Raw genomic sequence first — 27,895 nt, 5'->3', positions numbered from 1 at the left:
AGCAGACGTAATGGCAGCAGCGTCACCCCCATTCTCTATAAATCTGCAGGAACCTCCTGAAAAGGAATCTAAACAAATGATCACCGACAGCTGTTGTTGTTATTCTCTTGCCTGCAGCAATCCTGGCTCTCTTTGGCTCTCAAATGACCCACCGGGAGAAGCTGGAGCTTGTCGCCATACAGGAAGTATGGTACTTTGCGCTCCGCAACAGATCCCGGGGACCAAACAACGATGGATACGACGACCACGAACATCATTACATTCCGGTGAGACTCGCCACAAAGCCCCCACGCCGTGGGGGCGGTCACAGGCGCAGCGGTCGCGAGGTTCGTGGCTTCTTGTCATTGCACCTGAAGTACCAACCAACCAGAGACAGCACACATGCACTCTCCCACACACTTCACAATCAAGTTTATTTCACAAGCTAAGCCCATTGAGCTAATGAGCTTTTTTTAAGGGTGTCTCAGCCAGCAGACATCAGAGCATTCCACAATTACAGATTTAAGAAAACCAAACACTTAATAAAACAATTATTTCGTAAAATATAGACAGTCCAAATGATTGTAATTTGGTGCAGGTCCAGCATGAGCACCTCCACTACCGCTATGAGGTGCTGAAGAAGATTGGGTACGGAGGTCAAGGCCAGGTGATCCGGTGCCTTGACCACATGAGGAACACCCTGGTGGCCGTGAAGATCTTGGTATCACCATTGAGGTAAGAATTCAGAGCGGTGTTGTCACAAGGACGACGTTGTTGTTCAGTCCTTTGCTGTGGGCGGCCGTGTGATGAGGTGGTGACAACTCGTGCCTCACAGAGGGTCCCCGGTTCGACATCTGACTCGGGTGCCCTCCTGCGTGGAGTTTGTATGTTCTCCTCCTGTTCTGGATCAGCTCACTCTTACATTACATAAATTCTTCATTTCACCTGGTAGATGCATTCCTGAAAAGTGCCGCGTTAAGGGAAAGCACATTAAGCAAACATAATATCCCCATATATAATGTAACGATAAAGTTTTGCAAGATATAATACACGCACACAGTGATATGAAGATACCAATAATGGAGGGTATGCTGTCACGTCACGTTATCATTCCGCATTCCGCCTACTGTATCATACCGCTCAGCCGTGCAGTTTCATAGCGGGCACATTCCACGTTATAATGGGCACTTTCTTGCATTAGAACAGATGCATTCCGGATTATAATGGGTGCGGTCCGCGTTATAACGGGAGCCTTCCACGTTATAATGGGCACGTTCCACGCAATAAAAGGCACGTTCCACGCTTTAATGAGGTTGTCCCATGTCATAACGGGCGCGTTCCGTGTTATAACATGTGCGTTCTGCGTTATAGCAGCTACATCATGGGACCTCCTTTGCCAGTACCAAAGATATACTGGCAAAGGAGGTCCCATGATGTAGCTGCTCACCCCGAGCTCTCATTCCTCTGTTAGTGTTTGTCTTTGTGCTGTACGCCTTTTGGCGTCCTCTGGTTTAACACCGTTTTGAGACTAGACTCAACAGAAAGCTGTCTAGTGTGGACCAATCAGTTTAAAAGACAATGCATATATTATCGGAGTGTTTTTTTTTGCATACTGACCACAAGTATTGTGGTTAATTCAGACATGATTCCTTGTAAAAGGTTTAAGTTTTTTTTTACATCTTAACACCTGTTTTGTTGCCAGGAAAAAGGGGAAAATCTATTCTCATATTTTGGTATTAGCAAAGGAGGTCCCATGATGTTCCACGTTATAATGCCTTGCTTTGTGAGAGCCACATTCAGTCACGAATCAGCTATGGCTCAGTCTCTAAAACTCAGGCTCAGCTCCAGCTCAGCCGTGGTTTGGCTCAGGCTTGAGCCACTCAGCTGCTGATAAAGATACACGAGTGGCTCAGCCGTGGCTTGGCTCAGCTCCTGGAAATCCTGAGTGTGGCTGGGGCCATGCTCGGAGTCGGCTCAATTCACACATTAGGGAATCACTACGTTAAGGCAGCACCCCAAACCCCCCTCTATCCCTTGCTTATTTGATCCTCTTCCCTATCCTTTCTGGAACCTTCCATGAGCGCGCTACTGGAACTCACAATGACATTACACTTGGGGAACGTATAATTATTTAATTCTGAATATAATTTGTTTCTGGTCATTCCTTAAGCAAGTCTAAGTCATGATTCATTTGTGGATTTTCTCTGCACAGCTCCAAGCGTGATAAATTTCAGAGAATGGAGATCAAGATGGCTCTGGCACTTCAGGGCAAGGACAGTGATGAGGACTACAACGTCGTCAAAGTCCTGAAATATTTTGACTTCAGAGGACACCACTGCATTGTCCTGGAGCTGTTGAAGTACGTACCATGTGTTCCCACCGCCCCCCCCCCCCTTGGCGTGGTTAACTTCATTAGCTAAACAAAAACTATTTTATTTAGCAGGTAAAGCCCACTGCCCGATTAGTTATTTTTCACAAGCGGCCTGGCTACAAATTATAGCTCAAAAAAGTGGCTGATGTGGAAATGTATGGCAGCCAAATACTCTAAACACATGTTTCTAAATGTAGAGGGAAAAACCAGAGGACCCGGAGAAAAATCCACGTGACCAGGGGGCGAACATGCAAACTCAGAATATACATGCGTCAGGGTCAGGATCAAAGCCCCGATCTCTTCCACACCAGGGGGGGTGATAACATCACACCACCGGGGCTAGATGTTACTTCTGGGATTCCCGTGCCAACCTCGTATTGCGATACTGTGGAGCTGTCATGTGCCCCAGGTGCACTAGAGGCCACTCCTCTTTTCTCAATCAGCACCGCCCACTTTTATATAGCCACGCCTCCACTCGATCAGCAGGTTGGCTGCAGCGCAGTGGTGACGCTTGTGCCCCTCGGTGAAAATCCCTGAGTTTGATTCTCAACACGGACGCCTTTCTGCGTGGAGTTTGTATCTCCTAATAGAGAACTCCACCACCCGGAAACAGAGCCAATGAAAGCAAGTGGTCAGATGTGCTAGCTGATTCGGTTTATCAGCAAACCAATGACCTAAACCCACACGGAGCTATGACTCATATTAGTCGTGAATGTGCAAATAGAATATTAATATTGTCGTTATCATAATCCACGTAGTATTGCAGGGTATGACACTGACACTGCGTCGTTGTTGTAATTGTTGTTGTTGCTTCTGCCTCTTTCACAGGGAGAGCCTCCATGATGTGATTAAGGAAGCGGGGCTCCGGCAATTGCACATGGGGATGGTGAAAACTTACACCAGGGGCATCCTCAAGTTCCTTTGCCACACCAAGGCCAGGAGCATCATCCATGCGGACATCAAGCCAGTGAGTGGACACAGCATTCAGCGCGACTTTGTTCCGGAGTTGTGTCATTATTGGGGACTCGGACCATAGAGAAAACCGCCCACGTTGGTCACAGGGTCGATGTGTTAGCTCTGTCCGTCTATCTGGAAGGAGACAGGGTCACGTTACCTCTGGTGATGATCCGGTATGAATTAAACTGTCGTGTAGAGTCGTGTCGCTATTGGGGGACTCGCCACAGAGAAAACCAGCAATGTAGATCACAGCGTTGCCACAAACTTTGGCAAACACAAACCGGAGCTGAAAAGAATGATTTTCAAAACGTGCCAAACACGCGTTTGAACTGACAGGTGCCCATTGTCGGCTTCCATGCTGTGAATGGAAAACTTCCCAAATCGTCACTAAATCCTTGCGCCCTCGAGTGTGGTTTTTGGTTCGTAACTCGTTAACGGACAGCTGTGAGCAACTAGGATAAGTTGTCTATAGAGCCGCACCCTTTTACTTAGATGGTGCTTCAGAGAGCTTTACATGTGATGAGCCTCGACGAACATCGCTCGTCTTGACGCAGAAAACAGGGAATGTTGCACTTGACTAAAGGTTGACGACGGCGCTACGCCTCACCTAGTTCCCCTGTTTAGTATGTACTGTGGTACGTGATTGATCCACTGCTGGCTGAATGCTATTGGCGTAACCTTCGAGTGTGAATTCCTTCTGCCTCTCTTCCTTTAGGAAAATGTTCTAATCAAGGACACCGTGACCGGCACCATCAGGGTCACGGACTTTGGCACCAGCTTTTTTGTGAAACGTCAACGTGAGTAACCTCACCTGGGTGTGAGTTTCTGCGTGTGGGTGTGTCTGTGTACCAGTGTGTGTGCAAGTCTCTTAGTGTCTGTACATGTGACAGTGTGTGATAACGATGCTGTTCATGACATAGTGAGTACACACATACATACATATTTGTTGTTGTTGTGATTGTTGTGCAGCTCTGTATGCTGGTGGGACCAGGCCATTCCAATCTCCGGAGGTATTGCTGGGCTACAGATTGACCTGTGCAGTGGACATGTGGGCACTGGGCTGCACGGTGGCGGAGTTGGTGACCGGCAGGGAATTATTCCAGTCGGACAGCCGCGACGACCACCTCCCGTGCTGCATGGAGGTATTTCCAACTGGGCGTTCACCCACTCGTGATTCCCCCCTCCCCTTCCTTAAAGTTGTAAGGAGAGGGGGGGGGCGATTGGGTACTTGGTGACCTGGCGAATGGCAGCCATCGTATGTTGTATGTGTGTACATGTGTGTGTCTTGTATGTGTGGGGGAAGCGGTGGTGCAGCGGTTAGCGTGCTCAGCTACAAACCCGGTAATGCGAGTTTGATTCCAAATCACGGCCAACATCAGTGAGGATTATCTGAACCGGTACTGGACATCCCCGAGTTCGACTCAGCCTCAAATGAGTACCTGGTGCGGTGTGTACCTGCTTCAATATGGCCAACCATCCCCTCTCTGTGTGTACCACAGTCCTGGCCCTCAACAGGTGCCGCTGCTGTTGCTGCTGTTTCTACTCACTACTAAAAGCACTTGCCCCTACAGTTTGCTGCGCCTACACGGGTGACATTTGCCTTTATCTCAACCATGTGCAGATCCTCGGGTTGCCTCCAAGATGTATGATGGATGCAGCTCCTGACGGAATGCACTACTTTGGTGAGTTGAAGGGTGGGGCGAGCAACCGACCGGATTCAGTGTTAGGGTGTGGCCTGGAGCTGTTGGGGTGGCCATGGGGGGGGCCTCTTTGTATTTTCAATTCCTTGGGTGAGTGGGTGGGTAAATGGCTGTGTGGGAGAGTGGGTGGGTGGGTAAGTGGGTAGGTGGGCAAAGTGGTGGTTGGTGACTGTGTGTCTCTCCTGCTGTGCATGTCTCCTGCAGATCGTGTGGGCATGATGTTCTGCCCAGTCAAGAGAAGGGTGCCAGGGAGCTTGTCACTTCATGGGGCACTCAATAGCCACGACCCGGAGTTTGTTGATTTCGTCAGCTCCTGCCTGCGGTAAGAATCATCCCCCTCCCCCCTCCCCATGAGGATTTCCCCCACCAAGGTGATCAACGATCGCTCTCCTTCGATCACCAGGAAGATGTGGAGCTGAGTGAACCTGCCGATGACCAGTACCACCGGTGTTAAGATCGCCCTCTTTGGAGGCTCATTAAAGATTCTACTCGGCAGTGCGAGGCTCAGGGCATTTTTAGAGTACTGCGTATTGAAGGATTCCCGCTGCTACCACGACTACCGCTGCTGCCGTGCATTCCTGGACCTCGTGGGAGAAGGGAAGGAACGTCAATGCTCTCACCACGCCTCATCATGTGCGCCGCGTGTGACCCCCGTGTGTCTCTCAACAGATGGGATCCGGATTGTCGCATGACGCCAGCGCAGGCGCTGGGTCACAGCTGGCTCCGGACCGCGGCCACCAGCACCACCAGCAACGCCACCACCACTGCTACTCCTGGCAGTGTACAGTGTTTTGGAGCTGCTGAGCGACGGTAAGCCACGATCTGCTTGTCAAATATTCAAGACAGTCCATAGGGAGGTGTGGAGCCCGGGGCAAGTCACAATTAAACCGGAAGTATTACTAATAATACAGGTTTGTTTCGGTTATATCGCGTAGATATACGTGTGTTGTTAAACCCACCATCACCCACCACAGCCAATTAATAAGGTGTATCATCTTCTTGGTTCTTTCGGTAAAGTCACGTAGAAGGGAAGTAATAAAATAATACAAATAAAACATACTAAAATAATTCTCACGACGTTTCGGCCACAACGCAAGCAGCCGTCCTCAGGTGAAGATCAGGTCTGTCGGGGAGACAGCGTCTGAATCATGTAAACAAAATGTGACAATTAGTTACTAGATCAGCACACCAGTGTGTTGGAAAGTAAACCCACCACATTTACAATTCGAGTACGACATTTTGCCGGGGAGAATTGTGGAGAAATGTGATGTCATCATTTGTGAGCCAATCTGGTACGAAAGCCTACGTGTTAAAAAGACATTACGTCTGACACCGTGACATCGAAGCACAGGGCCGCCAGAAGCACGGTGCCCGGGGCGGTTTCCCCAGTACACCGTACCCGGCTCTATATTGATTACTACTACCCTGATTTAGCCAGCATGAGCCTCACTCAGTCTCAAGACTCTTTTTAATTAGAGTCCTGCCAAGTTGTTTGCAGTACAGAACAAATTTGCTTTTGTTACTGCTGCTATGCGATTCCTATTGAGTGATTTGGGGGTTCAATTTCTAACACTGCCGAGGATGTCCATCCAACACTGGTTGTGTGGCGTGTGTGTCAGGGTTCGGTTACGTGGAGGAAAATGCCAAACCCCAAGGAATGAAAGTTACATTTTAATGTACAATTTCATTGAGGGACTGTGTGTTGTCTTGGTGAGGTCTGGGGCTGTTTTTGTTGATGTTTTGCTGCCTTGCCCAAGTTTGTATTTAGTGTTGAAAAACTGGCAGGATTTTACGTACTTTGTGCTTATATGCTGAATTATTTTGTGACTTTCTTACATATTTACACGTTGCACTCATTTTCTTATGTTTGTTGTTGTAACTTGCTGACCTTGTGCCTCGACTGCATATCTGTGAAAGAAGAGCTTCATAGCTTATCGGATTCCTCTTCATCCAGTCTAAATAACACTGGTCAACAAAAAAAACATGTTTTTCTGGCCTGGACTTTTGCAGCTGTTTTAGACTAATTTCAGTATGCTGATTCCAAATCTTATCTCAGATTTGCTCGATCACATCTCATTTTTATGCTATCGGCATACCCCATTTTCATTGCTTTTATCTGAAATTAACTCTGTCACTTATGATTGCAAGTTGTTGCGAGTCAGTGACTGCTTTAGTGTTAAAATATGGTGCTGTATTTTTAGGATAGTGTGTTTATAATATCATTTTATGTAGATATCCACATTTATTTAATATTTTTCTTCTGCAGTTTTTATTGAAAGTGCAATATTTGAGATCTCAAAAACCTGATGTGATAGACAAAAACTGAAGCCAGATTTGGAATCAGCACCCCAAAATTACCTTAAACCCGTTGGAATACCTTATGCCAGAAAAAGTGTTGACCAGTGTAATTTTCCACATTCCACACGGAGAAAGTGGCCCAAGTTTGGGCATCAAACCCAGGTCCCTCTGACTGAGTTCCAGCCCTGCCGCCTGCAAACGAACACATGTACAGTTCAAACCCCACGTGTACATTCGGTTATATACGGATGTATTTTTATAATTGGTTTCTGGGTGAGGACAAATAATGAAGCAGCCATATATTTGCCATGTAGCCTTTCATCCAGTGTGATATCGCAAGACTAATGCCAATTTTGTAACCAGACCCACGATGGGCAAAGGTATGCTGTGTTACTGCAGCATCGTTATTAACCTGGTTAATCTATCTCCGCACGATGGTGGGGGGGGGGAGTGCAATCTCTGCTGTAGCAGGAAGTTGGAACGGTGTCGTGCGCATCTCTTTACAGAGCGGAGCCGGCGCTGCCCCCATCCTCCGCGCTTGCCCAGGCCTCTAAATGGCTGACGGTTGTTGTGGAGGAAGAGGACACTCCGGTGGAGGAGCTGTTGGTGCAGGAGGAGGAGACCCTGGTGGAGGAGCTGGTGGTGCAGGAGGAGGAGACCCTGGTGGAGGAGCTGTTGATGCAGGAGGAGGAGACCCTGGTGGAGGAGCTGGTGGTGCAGGAGGAGGAGACCCTGGTGGAGGCGTTGGTGGTGCAAGAGGAGGAGACCCTGGTGGAGGAGCTGGTGGTGCAGGAGGAGGAGACCATGGTGGAGGAGCTGGTGGTGCAGGAGGAGGAGACCCTGGTGGAGGAGCTGTTGGTGCAGGAGGAGGAGACCCTGGTGGAGGAGCTGGTGGTGCAGGAGGAGGAGACCCTGGTGGAGGAGCTGGTGGTGCAGGAGGAGGAGACCATGGTGGAAGAGCTGATGGTGCAGGAAGAAGAGATGAGGGGGGAGACAGAGGAGGTATGGACGAAGGAGCAGGAGGAGGAGATGGTGGTGCAGGTGGAGGAGACATTGGTGGAGAAGATGGTGGAGAAGGAGATGACAAGGAAAGAGGATCAGGTGATGGTGATGCAGGAGGAGAAGAGGAAGCGAGGGAGTCTGGCCCGCATAGCGAGAACCATCCGTTCACTCCTCCGACGCGTGCTGCTGTGTGGTGGCCGGTCCACCACACAGTAGAGGTGGTGGTGGTGGTCACGGATCGTTGTGAACCACGACCACTATCACCATACCCACCACACACACCCTGCACCCATTCACCCCCCTGTAATACCCACCACCCACCGCACACCACACACACCCTGCACCCACCCACCCCATGATGCCACCCCCACCACATTCCACAGGTTTTGGGTTATTTCAGGGATAAGGGGTTTAGAGGTTTCGGGATTTCGAGGGTTATAGGGTTTAGGTGTTGAGAGTGTCAGGGGTTGAGGGGATTCGAGAGTTAGAGGTTTAGAGGGTTAGGGTTTTCAGGGTAAAGGGGGTTCAGAGGGTTAGGGGTTTATAGGGTTTTGGGTTTACAGTGAGGGAAAAAAGTATTTGATCCCCTGCTGATTTTGTACGTTTGCCCACTGACAAAGAAATGATCAGTCAATAATTTTAATGCTAGGTTTATTTGAACAGTGAAAGACAGAATAACAACAACAAAATCCAGAAAAACGCATGTCAAAAATGTTATAACTTGATTTGCATTTTAATGAGGGAAATAAGTATTTGACCCCTCTGCAAAACATGACTTAGTACTTGGTGGCAAAATCCTTGTTGGCAATCACAGAGGTCAGACGTTTCTTGTAGTTGGCCACCAGGTTTGCACAAATCTCAGGAGGGATTTTGTCCCACTCCTCTTTGCAGATATTCTCCAAGTCTTCTTGGTTCTTTCGGTAAAGTCACGTAGAAGGGAAATAATACAAATAAAACATAATAAACCAATTCTCACGACGTTTCGGCCACAACCTAAGCAGCCGTCTTCAGGTGAAAACCAGGTCTGTCGAGGCGACAGCGCCTGAATGAAACAGCACACGTGCTTGGAGCATATATAAGCTGGGTTGGAAGGGGGGAAAAGGGCGCCTTGACAAAAGAATATGCATATCAATAGCAATTTAGCATATTTATGGGAAATGCAGGTATGTGATTAGTACTACTTATGCCCGTGCATTATGCAGGATTAGCAGCATCAAAGGGAGGGGATAGGGGTAGCATTAATAAAGGGAAGGAGTGTTAATAGTATGTATCTGCAGTAACTAAAACCACCACGTAAACAACTAAAGTATAAACTACATAGTATCATCAGTATACTAAATATACTCTACAATAAGCTGAGTTACTAACAGTAAGTAATACATTACAATTCTATGTCGTAAAAAATATATAATATGCTTCCATCTAAACTTTATTCTCTTACATCACACGAGTCTACACCGTACTATATACTGCCATAGACAAACCCAACATTAAATTACATACTGTATTGCTATAAACCATCTTATACATTGTAATATTACACTATGTATTATTCTACCCACCCTAATGTATATCACACTGCTGTATATTGACTATACAATTACGATACTATATATTACTTTGTACATTGTATTAAGCATATAAATGTTATACTATTTGTTATTATACACTGTACCATTGACCGTCGTGTGAAAGATACTAAGAGGAAGCAACAAAATATGTCAATGGGTGAGTAGTGTGGGAAACTTGCAGCGGAGCAAAGAATCCATTCCCTGCGGAGAATACAATGCCAGTGAGTGGAACGCGGTCTGAAAGTCACCGTAAACGTGAACACAATCAGTTAAGATCCGAAATGGTTTATTACGTCCTTCCAATGATTGCTAAGCCAGAATCCATCTTCTCGGTTGAAATTGTCTCTGTGTTTGTATATGTGGATCGCCTCATGAACGAATCTCTCATGGTAGCCAGATGGCTTGCAGAGAACCTCTGTCTTGGAGAAGTCAATATCATGTGAGCCCACTGAATTGTAACAGTGATCTGCCACGGCTGAGGTGTTTGTCCTACCGTGTTTCAAGTCTGCTTTATGTTCACGGATGCGGTCCGAGACATGTTGTTTGGTTTCTCCAATGTAACTGCTACCACAGAAGCAACTTAGTTTGTAGACGCCAGGGTACTGTATGTCTGGAACCACATCTTTTACAGACGGGACCAGATCACGGATTTTATGTACTGTGTTGATTTGGACCTGGATCTTGTGTTTTATCAGGATTTTGGAGATCTTTTTTGTGACCCCAGCAATGTACGGTAAGGTGATGGTCTTGAAAGGCTCCTCAACAGGATCCTTCTTGATGGTTGGAGTGATGGCTTTGCGGATTGTGTAGTCGGAGTAACCATTAGCCTGAAGAGCTTGGCGTACGTGTTTGAGTTCACTGGCAATGTGTTCCTGGTCGGATATGCATTGGGCTCTATGGTATAGAGTCTTGATGAGGGAATTCTTCTGGGATGGATGGTGGTGGGAATCCGGTTTTAGGGAAGCATCCGTATGGGTGGCTTTCCTGTAGACAGAGTGGCTCATTGAACCATCAGGTCTCATTTTAATTAGGACATCCAAAAAGGGTAGCTTGCCATCTTTTTCGACTTCCATGGTGAATCTGATGGCTGGGTGTATGGAATTGATGTAGTCGAGAAATTGGTCTAGAGCAGGCCGGCCATGTGGCCAGATGACAAAAGTGTCATCTACGTACCTCTTCCATAAGGTCGGGCGTAGAGTGGCAGTCTGGATGGCGTCAGTCTCAAATTTCTCCATGAACACGTTGGCTACAACCGGAGATAGGGGGGAGCCCATTGGGGTGCCCTCAGTTTGCTTGTAGAAAGTTCCATTCCAGGTGAAGTATGTATTGGTTAAGCAGTGTCTCACCAGGGGGGGTACCCCAGCGTTCAGTCATTGATGAACCAAGTCTTCAATTATTGCGATGGTGTCAGGTACAGGAACTTTGGTGAATAAGTAAACCACATCAAAACTGACAAGCAGGTCGTCTGGGGACAGGGAAATCCCCTTGATTGTCGATACCAGGTCAGTAGAGTTTAGTACCGCAGAGGTGGGTTTTCCAGTGAAAGGCCGTAGGATTTCAGACGAAAAACGAGCCAGTTTGTAGGTGGGGGAGTTGATAGTAGAGACAATGGGACGAAGAGGTGTATCTTCTTTACGTATATTTGGCAAGCCGTATAATCTTGGTGGCCTGGCTGCAGAAGGTTTCAACGAGAACTGTTTGGTCTGATCAATTAATGCGGTTGAAGCAGAAATGATTTTGTTGGTTTTAGAGACGAGGCTGTTGGTGGGGTCTCTTTTTATTTTTGTATAGCTGCCATCGTTGAGTAGTTCTTGAATTTTGTTGTTGTATTCTATTTTGTCCATGATGACAGTGGCATTGCCTTTATCGGCTGAGAGGATGACAATGTCATCCCTCTTTTTTAATTGAGCTAATTCAAAACGCTCATCTTTGCTGATGTTGCTAGCTGGCATCTTAGCGTTTTTGAGGGTTGCAGAGATTTCAGATCTTGCTACGTCTGCAGCGATGTGACTCAGGCCCTTGAGAGCTACATCTACTCTAGCAATTATATCATTAACTGGTATGTGTCTAGGTGTGACTGCAAAGTTTAGTCCTTTAGCTAAAACGGATTTCAGACCTTCAAAAATAGAACTGTTACTGTGATTAATTACGACTTTGTTAACGTCTAACTTTTCAATGTGTGGGTCCGGTCTCTTGTTTGAGAGGCGGTTGAATTTGGAAATCAAGTTGTCCTTACATTTGGTCGACATAGCGGCAGCTGAAGAGGCAGTCATTTTGTCTACATATTCCCAATCCTATGTGGACATTGTTGCACTCAAAGATAAGTGTGATTTGTAGAGTGTCTTGTCTAACTGATCTAGATCGGTGCACGTAAGTCTGATTTTCTCTGAGATAATGCTAAACGAATTCTATCTAGAACTAGCTTAGCTCTTATCTCAGAGAAAATCAGACTTACGCGCACCGATCTAGATCAGTTAGACAAGACACTCTACAAATCACACTTATCTTTGAGTGCAACAATGTCCACATCGGATTGGGAACATGTAGACAAAATGACTGCCTCTTCAGCTGCCGCTATGTCGACCAAATGTAAGGACAACTTGATTTCCAAATTCAACCGCCTCTCAAACAAGAGACCGGACCCACACATTGAAAAGCTAGACGTTAATAAAGTCGTAATTAATCGCAATAACAGTTCTATTTCTGAAGGTCTGAAATCCGTTTTAGCTAAAGGACTGAACTTTGCAGTCACACCTAGACACATACCAGTTAATGATATAATTGCTAGAGTAGATGTAGCTCTCAAGGGCCTGAGTCACATCGCTGCAGACGTAGCAAGATCTGAAATCTCTGCAACCCTCAAAAACGCTAAGATGCCAGCTAAGCAACATCAGCAAAGATGAGCGTTTTGAATTAGCTCAATTAAAAAAGAGGGATGACATTGTCATCCTCTCAGCCGACAAAGGCAATGCCACTGTCATCATGGACAAAATAGAATACAACAACAAAATTCAAGAACTACTCAACGATGGCAGCTATACAAAAATAAAAAGAGACCCCACCAACAGCCTCGTCTCTAAAACCAACAAAAGCATTTCTGCTTCAACCGCATTAATTGATCAGACCAAACAGTTCTCGTTGAAACCTTGTGCAGCCAGGCCACCAAGATTATACGGCTTGCCAAAGATACATAAAGAAGATACACCTCTTCGTCCCATTGTCTCTACTATCAACTCCCCCACCTACAAACTGGCTCGTTTTTTGTCTGAAATCCTACGGCCTTTCACTGGAAAAACCACCTCTGCGGTACTAAACTCTACTGACCTGGTATCGACAATCAAGGGAATTTCCCTGTCCCCAGACGACCTGCTTGTCAGTTTTGATGTGGTTTCCTTATTCACCAAAGTTCCTGTACCTGACACCATCGCAATCATTGAAGACTTGGTTCATCAAGGACTGAACGCTGGGGTACCCCCCCTGGTGAGACACTGCTTAACCAATACATACTTCACCTGGAATGGAACTTTCTACAAGCAAACTGAGGGCACCCCAATGGGCCCCCCCCCTGTCTCCGGTTGTAGCCAACGTGTTCATGGAGAAATTTGAGACTGACGCCATCCAGACTGCCACTCTACGCCTGACCTTATGGAAGAGGTACGTAGATGACACTTTTGTCATCTGGCCACATGGCCGGCCTGCTCTAGACCAATTTCTCGACCACATCAATTCCATACACCCAGCCATCAGATTCACCATGGAAGTCGAAAAAGATGGCAAGCTACCCTTTTTGGATGTCCTAATTAAAAGGAGACCTGATGGTTCAATGAGCCACTGTCTACAGGAAAGCCACCCATACGGATGCTTACCTAAAACCGGATTCCCACCACCATCCATCCCAGAAGAATTCCCTCATCAAGACTCTATACCATAGAGCCCAATGCATATCCGACCAGGAACACATTGCCAGTGAACTCAAACACGTACGCCAAGCTCTTAAGGCTAATGGTTACTCCGACTACACAATCCGCAAAGCCATCACTCCAACCATCAAGAAGGATCCTGTTGAGGAGCCTTTCAAGACCATCACCTTACCCTACATTGCTGGGGTCACAAAAAAGATCTCCAAAATCCTGATAAAACACAAGATCCAGGTCCGATTCAACACAGTACATAAAATCCGTGATCTGGTCCCGTCTGTAAAATATGTGGTTCCAGACATACAGTACCCTGGCGTCTACAAACTAAGTTGCCTCTGTTGTAGCAGTTACATTGGAGAAACCAAACGACATGTCTCGGACCGCATCCGTGAACATAAAGCAGACTTGAAACACGGTAGGACAAACACCTCAGCCGTGGCAGATCACTGTTACAATTCAGTGGGCTCACATGATATTGACTTCTCCAAGACAGAGGGTCTCTGCAAGCCATCTGGCTACCATGAGAGATTTGTTCATGAGGCGATCCACATACACAAACACAGAGACAATTTCAACCGAGAAGATGGATTCTGGCTTAGCAATCATTGGAAGGACGTAATAAACCATTTCGGATCTTAACTGATTGTGTTCACGTTTACGGTGACTTTCAGACCGCGTTCCACTCACTGGCATTGTATTCTCCGCAGGGAATGGATTCTTTGCTCCGCTGCAAGTTTCCTACCCCTACTCACCCATTGACATATTTCGTTGCTTCCTCTTAGTATCTTTCACACGACGGTCAATGGTACAGTGTATAATAACAAATAGTATAACATTTATATGCTTAATACAATGTACAAAGTAATATATAGTATCGTAATTGTATAGTCAATATACAGCAGTGTGATATACATTAGGGTGGGTAGAATAATACATAGTGTAATATTACAATGTATAAGGTGGTTTATAGCAATACAGTATGTAATTTAATGTTGCGTTTGTCTATGGCAGTATATAGTACGGTGTAGACTCGTGTGATGTAAGAGAATAAAGTTTAGATGGAAGCATATTATATATTTTTTACGACGTAGAATTGTAATGTATTACTTACTGTTAGTAACTCAGCTTATTGTAGAGTATATTTAGTATACTGATGATACTATGTAGTTTATACTTTAGTTGTTTACGTGGTGGTTTTAGTTACTGCAGCTACATACTATTAACACTCCTTCCCTTTATTAATGCTACCCCTATCCCCTCCCTTTGATGCTGCTAATCCTGCATAATGCACGGACATAAGTAGTACTATTCACATACCTGCATTTCCCATATCCCCTCCCTTTGATGCTGCTAATCCTGCATAATGCACGGGCATAAGTATTACTAATCACATACCTGCATTTCCCATAAATATGCTAAATTCCTCTTGATATGCATATTCTTTTGTCAAGGCGCCCTTTTCCCCCCTTCCAACCCAGCTTATATATGCTCCAAGCACGTGTGCTGTTTCATTCAGGCGCTGTCGCCTCGACAGACCTGGTTTTCACCTGAGGACGGCTGCTTGCGTTGTGGCCGAAACGTCGTGAGAATTGTTTTATTATGTTTTATTTTTATTATTTTATTACTTCCCTTCTACGTGACTTTACCGAAAGAACCAAGAATATGAATCCCTGCAGTCACGAAAGCTTTAAATCGAAAAATTCTCCAAGTCATTAAGGTTTCGAGGCTGACGTTTGGCAACTCAAACCTTCAGCTCCCTCCACAGATTTTCTATGGGATTAAGGTCTGGAGGCTGGCTAGGCCAGTCCAGGACCTTAATGTGCTTCTTCTTGAGCCACTCCTTTGTTGCCTTGGCCGTGTGTTTTGGGTCATTGTCATGCTGGAATACCCATCCACGACCCATTTTCAATGCCCTGGCTGAGGGAAGGAGGTTCTCACCCAAGATTTGATGGTACATGGCCCCGTCCATCGTCCCTTTGATGCGGTGAAGTTGTCCTGTCCCCTTAGCAGAAAAACACTCCCAAAGAATAATGTTTCCACCTCCATGTTTGATGGTGGGGATGGTGTTCTTGGTCATAGGCAGCATTCCTCCTCCTCCAAAAACGGCGAATTGAGTTGATGCCAAAGAGCTCCATTTTGGTCTCATCTGACCACAACACTTTCACCCAGTTGTCCTCTGAATCATTCAGATGTTCATTGGCAAACTTCAGACGGGCATGTATATGTGCTTTCTTGAGCAGGGGGACCTTGCGGGCGCTGCAGGATTTCAGTCCTTCACGGCGTAGTGTGTTACCAACTGTTTTCTTGATGACTATGGTCCCAGCTGCCTTGAGATCATTGACAAGATCCTCCTGTGTAGTTCTCACCTCCACGAGGTGAGATCTTGCATGGAGCCCCAGGCCGAGGGAGATTGACAGTTATTTTGTGTTTCTTCCATTTGCGAATAATCGCACCAACTGTTGTCACCTCATCGCCAAGCTGCTTGGCGATGGTCTTGTAGCCCATTCCAGCCTTGTGTAGATCTACAATCTTGTCCCTGACATCCTTGGAGAGCTCTTTAGTCTTGGCCTTGGTGGATAGTTTGGAATCTGATTGATTTCTTCTGTGAACAGGTGTCTTTTATACAGGTAACAAGCTGAGATTAGGAGCACTCCCTTTAAGAGTGTGCTCCTAATCTCAGCTCGTTACCTGTATAAAAGACACCTGGGAGCCAGAAATCTTTCTGATTGAGAGGGGGTCAAATACTTATTGCCCTCATTAAATGCAAATCAATGTATAACATTTTTGACATGCGTTGTTCTGGATTTTGTTGTTGTTATTCTGTCTCTCACTGTTCAAATAAACCTACCATTAAAATTATAGACTGATAATTTCGTTGTCAGTGGGCAAACGTACAAAATCAGCAGGGGATCAAATACTTTTTTCCCTCACTGTAAGGGTTTAGGTTAAGGGTTCAGTGGGTTAGAGGTTTGGGGGTTTATGGGTTAGGATTTTAGAGGGTGATGGGTTTAGACCGTTATGGTTTTAAGGGTAAAGGGGTTTTGAGGGTTGGGTTTTAGAGGGTTACAGTTTAGAAGGATATGGGTTTAAAGGGTTCTCGGTTTAGATAATTAGGTGTTTAGAGGATTTATGGGGTTTGATTGTTAAAGGGTTAGTGGTTTAGAGGGTTAGGAGTTTATAAGGTTATGGGCTTAGGGGTTTAGAGGTTTTGGGTGTTTCAAGGGTTATGATGTTTCGGGGTTGAGTATGTTAGAGGTTGAGGGGTTTAGAGGGTTAGGGTTTTCGGTGTATTTGGGTTAGGATTTAAAAGGGTGAGTTTAGACGGATATGGTTTTAAGGGTAAAGGGGTTGAGAGGGTTAGCGGTTTAGATGGTTATGGATTTAGATAGTTAGGGGTTTAGAGGGTTTTAATTGTTCGAGGTTTAGTGGTTAAGGTCTCTGTGCGAGTCCAACAGGTTTGTATGAGTCTATGGTAAGATAAAAAGAGTTCAGTTTAATTTGTATATTTCGAAACAGTTTGTTTATCTTTCCTGTGATGTTTTTGTATTGTATTTTTGTTGTTATTTTCTGACCCACCCGATTGGACGTCTGTGAAAACAGATCGTTATAGCTCATCAGATTGATCCAGTATGAATAAATATTCAAATTCTAATTCTATTGACCTCTGTGCGAATATATGGATTTCTGTGTGAGTTTTTGGGCCTTTGAGTGTATGGATCTCTGTGCGAGGCGATGGGTCTCTGTGCATGTCTATCGGTCTCTGTGAGTATGGGGTCGCTGTGTGAGTCTGAGTGTCTGTAGGAATGTATGGGTCTCTGTTGGAGTCTATGGGTTTCTGGGTATGGTTGTTTGTGCGAGTCTTACATGCACAAATTTAACTTAAAATGGCCATTGAGGGTTAGGGAATCCAAGTTGAATATTAAGTTCCCTGCAGTGCAAGCCAGCTCTCTAGTCGTGTCATCAAACAGCCCCTTCAAATCTTTAATAATAAAATAGACTTACTCCAGGAAATCCACACTGAGTCACAGTCGGGTCCTGAATTTTTTTTTTTTTTAAGTTTTCGACGAATGAATGATGAGTTCTTACACAAGTGGGGGAAACCGGAGAACCCGGAGAAAACCCATGCGTGCGAGGGTGAAACACTCTATCCCTGTACAGGTGAAGATGGCGATTAGTCCACTTGCTCTACTGCCTTCTCCTGGCGAGTCAGGTTATGGCACCTCGACGCCCACGGGAAGGTGATTTGCCAACATCATTGTGCGGTGATTCACCAACCCTCGCTACCTTCCACAGTGCTGGATTAGAGACGTGCGCTACCAACACCAGGCGAATGATAACAATAATAACTTTCTACTTCTAACTTGATAACAATAGGCGAAAAATAACAACAGGCAAATGATAACGACAGGCGAACAGTAATTATTATTTCCACTTAGAACTTGATAACAATAATTATTTCTACTTTTAACGAAATAACAATTATTTCTACTTATAACGTGATTACAATAATAATAACTATTTCTACTTTTAACTTAATAACAGGCGAATGATAACAGGCAAATTAAAAAAAACAGGCACCACATCTACGCCTCTACATAAGGAACGAAACAGGTGAATGTCTCCACAAATCTGGCTGTTGCCTGATGAATCTAGTTGTAATTACTGGCGAAACGTCGTACTCAGATTGTAAATGTTGTGGCTTGACTCTCCAACACACCGTGAGCTGTACTAGTTACAAATTGGCATGTTCTGCGTACGTGACAACCCTTACTAGTTGGCTGTGTCGGGTGGTGGTGGGTTTTAACGACACATTTATATATTTACGCGATCTAACCCAAAAAAGAAACCTCTATTATGGATGATATTGGTCGCGAAAGTCTACGTGTTAAACAAACCCGAAGGAATCAGAGGAAAATCGACGTGACCACGGGAGAAGATGCAAACTCCAAAAATACAGACATCAGGGTTGGGGTCAAAAATACGAATTCCAATAAACCAGTTTAACACGTCGACTTTCGCGAGGGAGTTTGCATCTCGCCACTGTGGCGCCTCATTCTCTGACTCACCCACCCACTAAACTACGAAAGCCACCCACACACTCACTCACCCACTCACCCTGCCACCCACTCAACTGCTAACTCACTCGCTCAAGCACACACACAGCCACTCAAGAACATACCTGTGCACCCACCTACACACCCATTCATTAACTCAACGACCCACCCACCAACCCACTCACTCACTCACTCTAGACTCCACTCACCCACCCACTCACCTATTCACTCCCCCACTCACACACCCACCCATCCACCCACCCACTCATCCACCTATCCACCCACCCACTCACACACTCACACACTCACTCACCCACCAACCCAACCACCCACTCAATCAATTACCCACCAACCACTCACCCACCCAATAAACGAAAACTGAACTATTTCTCATTGTACCAGCTAAGGCCCACAGAGCTATATAGATCTTTTTCAAAAGCGACCTTGTTACAAATTACAGGTAAACAAAGTGGCTTATCACATATACATTTATTGCAGCCAAATCCTCTGAATGCAAGTTTATTCTCAATGCAGATGTAAAACCCCGATGACCCGGAGAAAAATCCACGTGACCACAGAGAGAAGATGTAAACTCGAAATATACAGGCGGCAGGGTCGGGATCAATTCCATGACCTCCTGTATACTATGCAAGGTAGTTAACATCTCACTACCGTGGTGCCCCATTCTCTGACTCACTCACCCACCCACTCGCACACTAACTTCCCCACTCAACCTCCTACACTAACTTACTCACCCACCTACCAGCCACTCACCCAAACACCCACCCATTCACCTACTGGCTCGCACCACTTACTCAAATACCCATCCACTCACACAATGACCCAGCCACTGACTCGAACACCCACCAGCTTACCCACCCAACCCCCATTCAACCACCCAACCACCAACCCACCCATTCACTCACTCACCCACGAAACAAAAACTAAACTGTTATTATTTTACCAGGTAAGGCCCACAGGGCTATATAGATCTTTTTCAAAAGCGACCTTGTTACAAATGACAGGTTAACTAAGTGGCTTATCACATACACATGCATTGCAGCCAAATCCTCTGAATGCAAGTTTATTCTCAATGCAGAGCGAAAACTCAGTGGACCTGGAAAAAAATCCACACGACCACGAGGAGAACAAGCACAATCAAATATACTTGCGACAGGGTCGGGATCGAATCGACAACCTCCTGTATACTAGGTAAGGAAGTTACCATCTCACCACCGTGGCACTCCATTCTCTGACTCACTCACTCAAACACCCACCCATTCACCTATTCACGCACACCACTTACTCAAATACCCACCCCTCTCACTCAATAACCCATCCACTCACTCATGAACCCACTGAAGCACTCACCCATACAAAAACCCACTCACCCACTCACTTACCGACTCACTCACCCATGAAATCGCACACCCATCTTCTCAACCACTCAGCCAGCCACCCACTCAATCTCGTACCCACTAACTCTCTCACTTCCTCACCAACCTACCAACCCACCAGCGACGTGCGGTCAGGGAAGGCAGAGCCTCACCTGTCATACTCCAATGACAATAGTTGTTATGAAAAGTAAAAAAAAGAGAATAATAAAAGAAAAATTAAGATTTTTCCACTGATCTGTGTTATAAATGTCATTTCTGTATGATTCCAATCATTTTTATAGTCAAAATCGCCAAATTTGCGGAGCTCCGCTGCAAATACAGGAAGAGACGAGAGGTGAGGCAGCGACGAGCTCAGCCTCCCCTGATTACGCAACCCCTCAGTAACTGGATGGAGCGCGCGCAATAAGCGCGTGCCTGTTACTATCACAGTATGTCACCAATGTAATGTTTGTAGACCCCTTCATTTCATGTCCTCGCCTTCCATACTCCAGGTAACATATTTCACGTATGTGTATAAAGATATTTAGGCTCGCTGGTCTCGTCATGAAACTGCAATGAAAAAGCACCAGGGGAGGCAGCCATCACATTTGCCTCACTGAGGGTGATGCGTCTAACACGCCCCCCTCCGTGAGGCCACGTCCCCCTCAGTGTGTGAATCTGGCTCTCCACCACACGTCACTGCAACCCACCCACCCACACCCTCACTCAACCACCCACCCAGTCGATCATCCACCCACTAACACTCACCCACCCAACAACTCACTAACCCACCCAGCACTCACTCACCGAGCCAGTCAATCTCTAACCCACCAACTCACTTTTAAACTGACTCTCTCAACTACAACTCACCCAGTCACTAACCCACTCACTTAATTTATAACCCACCCACTACCCACGTAACCTCCTACCCACACTCACTCATCCACAAACCCACTCACCCCCTCACTCATCCATCCACTCACATACTCACCTACTCACCCAGTCACATACACATCCACTCACCATGCCACCCACTCAATTTCTAACCCACCCATTCGCCCAACCACTCTCTCAGCAACTCACCCACTAACCACGTAATTATTCACCCACCCACCCATCACTCAACCACCCAATAATTCAACCACCAAAACATTCCACCACCCACTAACTCAACCACCCACTACCACCCACTAACTCAACCACCGAGCCACTCACACTCACCCACTCACCCACCCACCCATCCACTCACCCGCCCACTCACCAACACACTAAACTAAATCTAAATTGTGGTTATTTTACCAGGTAAGGCCGACAGAGCTAAACATCTTTTTCAGAAATTACCTGGTTAAAAGTTATAGGTCAACGAAGTGGCTTATGACATGTATTGCAGCCAAATCCTATAAATTCTTGTTGATTTTAAATGTGGAGGGAAATATACAGGTGTCAGGGTCGGGATCAAACCCACAACCTTCTGCATACCAGGCGAAGTAGTTAACATCTCGCCACCGTGGTGCCTCACTCTCCGACTCACCCACCTACTAGCACACGAACTCACCTCCCATATTCACACACCCATCTACCCAAAAACTCAACCACCCGCACATTCACGCAACAATCCACTAACCCACCCACTCACTTATTCACCCACCCACTAAACCATGCACTTATCCACTCACCTATTCATCCACCCACTCACACACCCATTAAGCAACCCACCCACTTACCCTGCCACCCACTCAATCTCTAACCGACTCACTCACCCAGCCACGCAATCTCGAACCCACCAATTCACTAATCCTCTCACCAACTCACCAACCCACCTCTCACCCACTCCCCCACCCACTCACGCGCTGACCCACCCACTCACTCACCTCAACCATTCACAAACCCACCCACCCACTCATTCACCCAACCACCCACCACCCACTCAATCTCTAAACCCATTCACCCACCCACCCACTCAGCCACCCAACCACCCACCACCCACTCAATCTCTAAACCCATTCACCCACCCACCCACTCAGCCACCCACTAACTCACCCAATCAATCTCTAACCCACCCACCCACCCACTCACCCAGCCACTCACCCAGCCACTCACCCAACCACTCGTCTATTCACTCCCAAACAACACACCCACTCACGTCACCCATGGCTTACCCTATCACCCACAATCTCTAACACACTCACTCACCTACTTCCTCAATCACTGACCCACACTCACAGACCCACCCAGTTAATCACCCACTCTATATGTAGTCCTTACCTCTTCTGGTAATGTGAGATATTCTTTTACCAACTAAGGCCCACTGAGCTATAAAGATTGTTTTCAGAAGCATCCTCGCCACAAATGATAGTTCAACAAAGTCGCTGTATACATTTATTGCACCCAATTCCTCTTATTACATGTTTCTAAATGTGGAGTGAAATATACAGGCGTCAGGGTCGGGATCGAACCCACAACATTCTGCATAGTAGGCGAGGTAGTTAACATCTTGCCACCGTGGCGTTCAATTCTTTGACTCACCCACTCAACTACTAAAGCCACCCACTAACCGACTCACAAACCCACTCACCCTGCCACGCACTCAATTTCTAACCCACTCACTAAGCCACTCATCCACGCACCCACCTGCACATGCACTCACTAACTCACTCACCCAACAACCCACCCATTAACTCACCCACCCACTCCCTGACCAACTCACGCACCAACCCACCCACTCACACTGTGACCTACTCCATATCTAACCCAACAACTCACTCACCCAGCCCCTCACCTACTAACCTAACCACCCACCAACTCACTCACCCACATACGCACTCAAATACCCACTCACCCAACTGTAAACACATTTTTTTTTACAAGGTAAGGCCCACAGAGCTATACAGATCTTATTCAGAAGCAACGTGGCCACAAAAAACCCAGAGGCCTCGGAGAAAAATCCATGAACCACGAGGAGAACATGCAAACTCCAAATATACAGGCATCAAGATCGAGACCGAACCCACAACCTCCTGTACAAAAGGTAAGGTAGTTAACATCTCGCCACCATGGGGCTCCACTCTCTGACTCGCAGCCACCCACTCACCTACCCATTCAGCCACATACCCATTCAGCCACATACCCATTCAGCCACCTACCCATTCAGCCACATACCCATTCAAAGACCCACACACCTTGCTAACCACTTACCTACGCACCCACCTACACACCCACTCACTGACTCACTCAACAATTCATTCACCCATCCACTCACCATTTCAGTCCCCCAATCATACACCCACCCATCCACCCACCCCATCTCTAACTCACACACTCACCAGTCCACCCACTCACCTAGCCACTTACCTACTCACCAACTCACCCTGCCACCTACTCGACCTGCAACAGACCTACCGACCCAACGAGCCCCCTAAACTAAACTACTTTTTATTTCACCAGGTAAGGCCCATTGAGCTATATAGATCCTTATCAGAATAGACCTGTGAACAAATTATAGATAAACGAAGTGGCTTATCACATAGACATGTATTGCAGCCAAATCCTCTAAACGCATGTTGATTCTAAATGCAGAGGGGAAAACCCGGAGGACCTGCAGCAAAATCCACGCGACCATGTGTAGAACATGCAAACTCCAAATATACAGGCGACAGGGTCAGGATCGAATCCACAACCTCCTGTATACCAGGCGAGGCAGTGCACGTCTCACCACCTTGATGCCTCACTCTCTGACTCACCCATCCAATCACTCACACGCTAACGTACCCACTCAACCTCCCACATCAACTCACCCACCCACTCGCTGACCCCACTCAGTCAACAACTCACCCACCCACCCAACCACTCACTCCGTTAACCACTTTCTCACCCACCCACTCACCCTACGACCACTCACCAAGCTACACACTCACCTACCAACACACCATTCACTTGCTCACCCACCTACTTACTCACCCAACCACTAACTGACCAACTCACCCACCCACAAACTCACGAACAAAAAACACACCCACTCAACCCATCGCTCACCCAACCCCTCACTCACCCACTTACTGAATCACCCACCCACCCACTCACCCAACCACCCACTCACCCAACCACCCACTCAATCTCTAAACCACACACAAACCCTGCTACTGACTCAATCTCTTAACCAAAGCTCATAAACCCACCCATCCACTCACTCACCCAGTGACTAACCCACTCACTCGATTTCTAACCCATCCATTCACGCACTACCCACCTAACCTCCTACCCACACACACTCACCCACCCACACATCCATGCACCCACTCACTCAACCATCCACTCACTAACTCACCCAGCCGTGCACCTACTCACTCACCCACTTTCAGATCCACTCACCCTGCCACCTACTCAATTTATAACCCACCTACTCTCACCCACCCACCCAGCCAACCACCCGCCTACTCCCTCAGCCACTCAGCTACTCACCCACTACCACCGTAATTATTGACCCACCCACTAATTTAATCACCTACTAACGTAACAACCCACAAACTCAACCACTGAGTTACTCGAACTTACCCACTCACAAAGCCACCCACTAAATCTCAAACCCACACTGATGCACTCACCCACCCACCCACTCACCAACACCCTTAACTAAAAAAAAAAATTCCCCAGGTAAGGCCCACTGAGCTATATAGATTGTTTTGAGAAGCAGGGTTTGGATCGAACCTACGAACTTAAAAATACCAGGCAAGATAGTTAACAATTTGCCAACATGGCACTCCACTCTCTGACTCTCCCACCCACGATAACACACACTCAAACACCCACCCACTAACTCAACCATCCATTCATTCAACCACCGAGCCAAGCACGCACTCACCCACCCACTCACCAAGCCACCCACTCAATCTATAGCCCACACTCACTCACCCCACCACTGACCTACTACCCATCAAACTATTCTTAGGTTTTTTTCGGTAAAGTCACATGGGTAAAAAAAAATGTAAATTAATAAAAGTAAAATAAAACACCCATCAAACATCGCACTCACTCATCCACTCACCCACCCAGCCACTCCTCTGCACACTAAATGAAAATTACGCTTTTTTATTTTACCAGGTAAGGCACTCAGCTATATAGATATTTTTCAAAAACCATTTGACCACAAATATTCAACTCAATTAAGTGGCTTTTCACGTATAAAGTTATAGCAGCCAAATTCTATAATTGCATGTTTTTAAATGTGGAGGGAGAACCCGGAGCACCTGGAGAAAATTCCACGCGACCATGGGGAGAACATGCAAATATACAGGTGTCAGGGTCGGGATCGACCTCACGACCTCCTGTATAAAAGGCGAGGTAGTTAATAGCTCGCCACCACGGCACTCCACCCACTCACCCATTCAAAACCACCCACCAACCCACTCACAAACCCACTCACCCTGCCACCCACTCAATCTCTAATCCACTCACTCAACAATTTACTCACCCACTCACCTACTCAACTAATCACACCCCCACTCACACACCCACCCATTAACCCACTCAATCTCTAACCTACCCACCAAATCACTCAATAACCCACCTACCCACTCACCCACCCAATAAACTAAATTAAACAATATTTTTTTATTTTACCAGAAAAGGTTCAGATCAGAGGTACGGGTACCCGTTCCCTACCCGTACCCGTACCCTACCCAAAATGAGTGACAAACGGTTACTCACCAGTGACTCACGGCCTATCCGTACCCGTACCCGGCCGCCCAGGGTCGCAAACGGTTACCCGTACCGTACCCGGCCGGGTACGGGTAGCCGGGTATCGGGTAGGGTACGGGTATCGGGTACCCGGTTGCGACCTCTGGTTCAGATAACTAAATTAATATTTTTCAGAAGTGACCTGGTTACAAATGATAGGTTAACGAAGTGGATTATCATGGAGACATTTATTGCAGCCACATCCTCTAAATGAATGTTGATTTTAAATATGGAGAGAAAACCGGGAGGACCCGGAGAAAAATCCACACGACCACAGGGAGAACATGCCAACTCCAAATATACAGGTGGAAGGGATGGGATCTAATTCACAAAATCCTGTATACTAGGCGAGGTAGTTAACATCTCGCCACCGTGGTGCCTCACTCTTTGATTCACCCACGCACCCAATCACACACTAACAACTCACCTGCTCAACCTTCGATATTCACTCACCCACCCACTAACTGACTCACCCACCCACTCACCCAACAATCTACTCACCCGCCCACTAACCTATTCACTCAACCCCTCACTCACCCACTCCCCCACACAATATCGCACTGACCTACCCACGCACTCACTCACACAGTCATTCACTAATTCACCCGCCCACCACCCACTCACCTATTCACCCACCTACTCAACCATCCACCCACTCATGCTCCCATACACTCACTTACTTATCCAGGCACTCACCTACTCACCCACCGACTTAATCACCCATTAAGCCACTCACCCACTCACCCTCCCAATCACCTAGTTACCCACCCACTCAATCTCTAACCCACCAATTTTCTCATCCACTCACCAACCCACCTCTAACCCACTCCCTCACCTAATAAATAACTTCAAACCATTCACTCACCCACCCACCCACTAATTCACACAATCTCCCACCACCCACTCAATCTCTAACCCACACCCACCTACTCACTCACCCAACGACTCACTCAACAATCCACTCCTTCCATTCAACACACCCACTTCTCTAACACACTCACTCACCTACTCCCTCAACAACTGACCCACCGACTCACCCACCGACTCACCCACCGACTCACCCACCGACTCACCCACCGACTCACCCACCGACTCACCCACCGACTCACCCACCGACTCACCCACCGACTCACCCACCGACTCACTCACACACCCACTCAGTTAATCACTGTGTAGTCCTCACCTCTTCCAGTATTGTGAGATATTCTTCCTCCAGCGGTATCTTCAGGACAACGCCCTGGGGGGTGGTCAAGCCTCTCAACGAGTCGGGCGAGCGGGGCAACAGCCTGGTCATGTTGGGTTCATAGCGCAGTGCGGCACACACATACACACAAGCAGACCACACACATATGAACACAATAACAACAGTGGGAGCCACTCACGCGATAGGGACCCTCACCTAATAAATAACTTCAAACCATTCACTCACCCACCCACCCACTAATTCACACAATCTCCCACCACCCACTCAATCTCTAACCCACACCCACCTACTCACTCACCCAACGACTCACTCAACAATCCACTCCTTCCATTCAACACACCCACTTCTCTAACACACTCACTCACCTACTCCCTCAACCACTGACCCACCGACTCACCCACCGACTCACCCACCGACTCACCCACCGACTCACCCACCGACTCACCCACCGACTCACCCACCGACTCACCCACCGACTCACCCACCGACTCACCCACCGACTCACCCACCGACTCACCCACCGACTCACCCACCGACTCACCCACCGACTCACCCACCGACTCACCCACCGACTCACCCACCGACTCACTCACACACCCACTCAGTTAATCACTGTGTAGTCCTCACCTCTTCCAGTATTGTGAGATATTCTTCCTCCAGCGGTATCTTCACGACAACGCCCTGGGGGGTGGTCAAGCCTCTCAACGAGTCGGGCGAGCGGGGCAACAGCCTG

At 47.0% G+C, this 27,895-nt stretch overlaps 1 long non-coding RNA gene across 1 annotated transcript; it reads right to left on the bottom strand.

The window, feature by feature from the left end:
- Positions 1-394: 394 nt before the first annotated feature.
- LOC144736216 (uncharacterized) lies at positions 395-27,895 on the bottom strand. The gene is made up of 2 exons (XR_013588736.1): positions 27,790-27,895; positions 395-939 (listed from the first exon to the last, which is right to left on the bottom strand). It is a non-coding gene; the product is annotated as an uncharacterized LOC144736216 (long non-coding RNA).

This window comes from Lampetra planeri, chromosome 59 (genome assembly GCF_965212315.1).
Source record: "Lampetra planeri chromosome 59, kcLamPlan1.2.h2, whole genome shotgun sequence".
NCBI lineage: Eukaryota > Metazoa > Chordata > Hyperoartia > Petromyzontiformes > Petromyzontidae > Lampetra > Lampetra planeri.
This window is presented reverse-complemented; position numbering and strand designations above follow the sequence as displayed.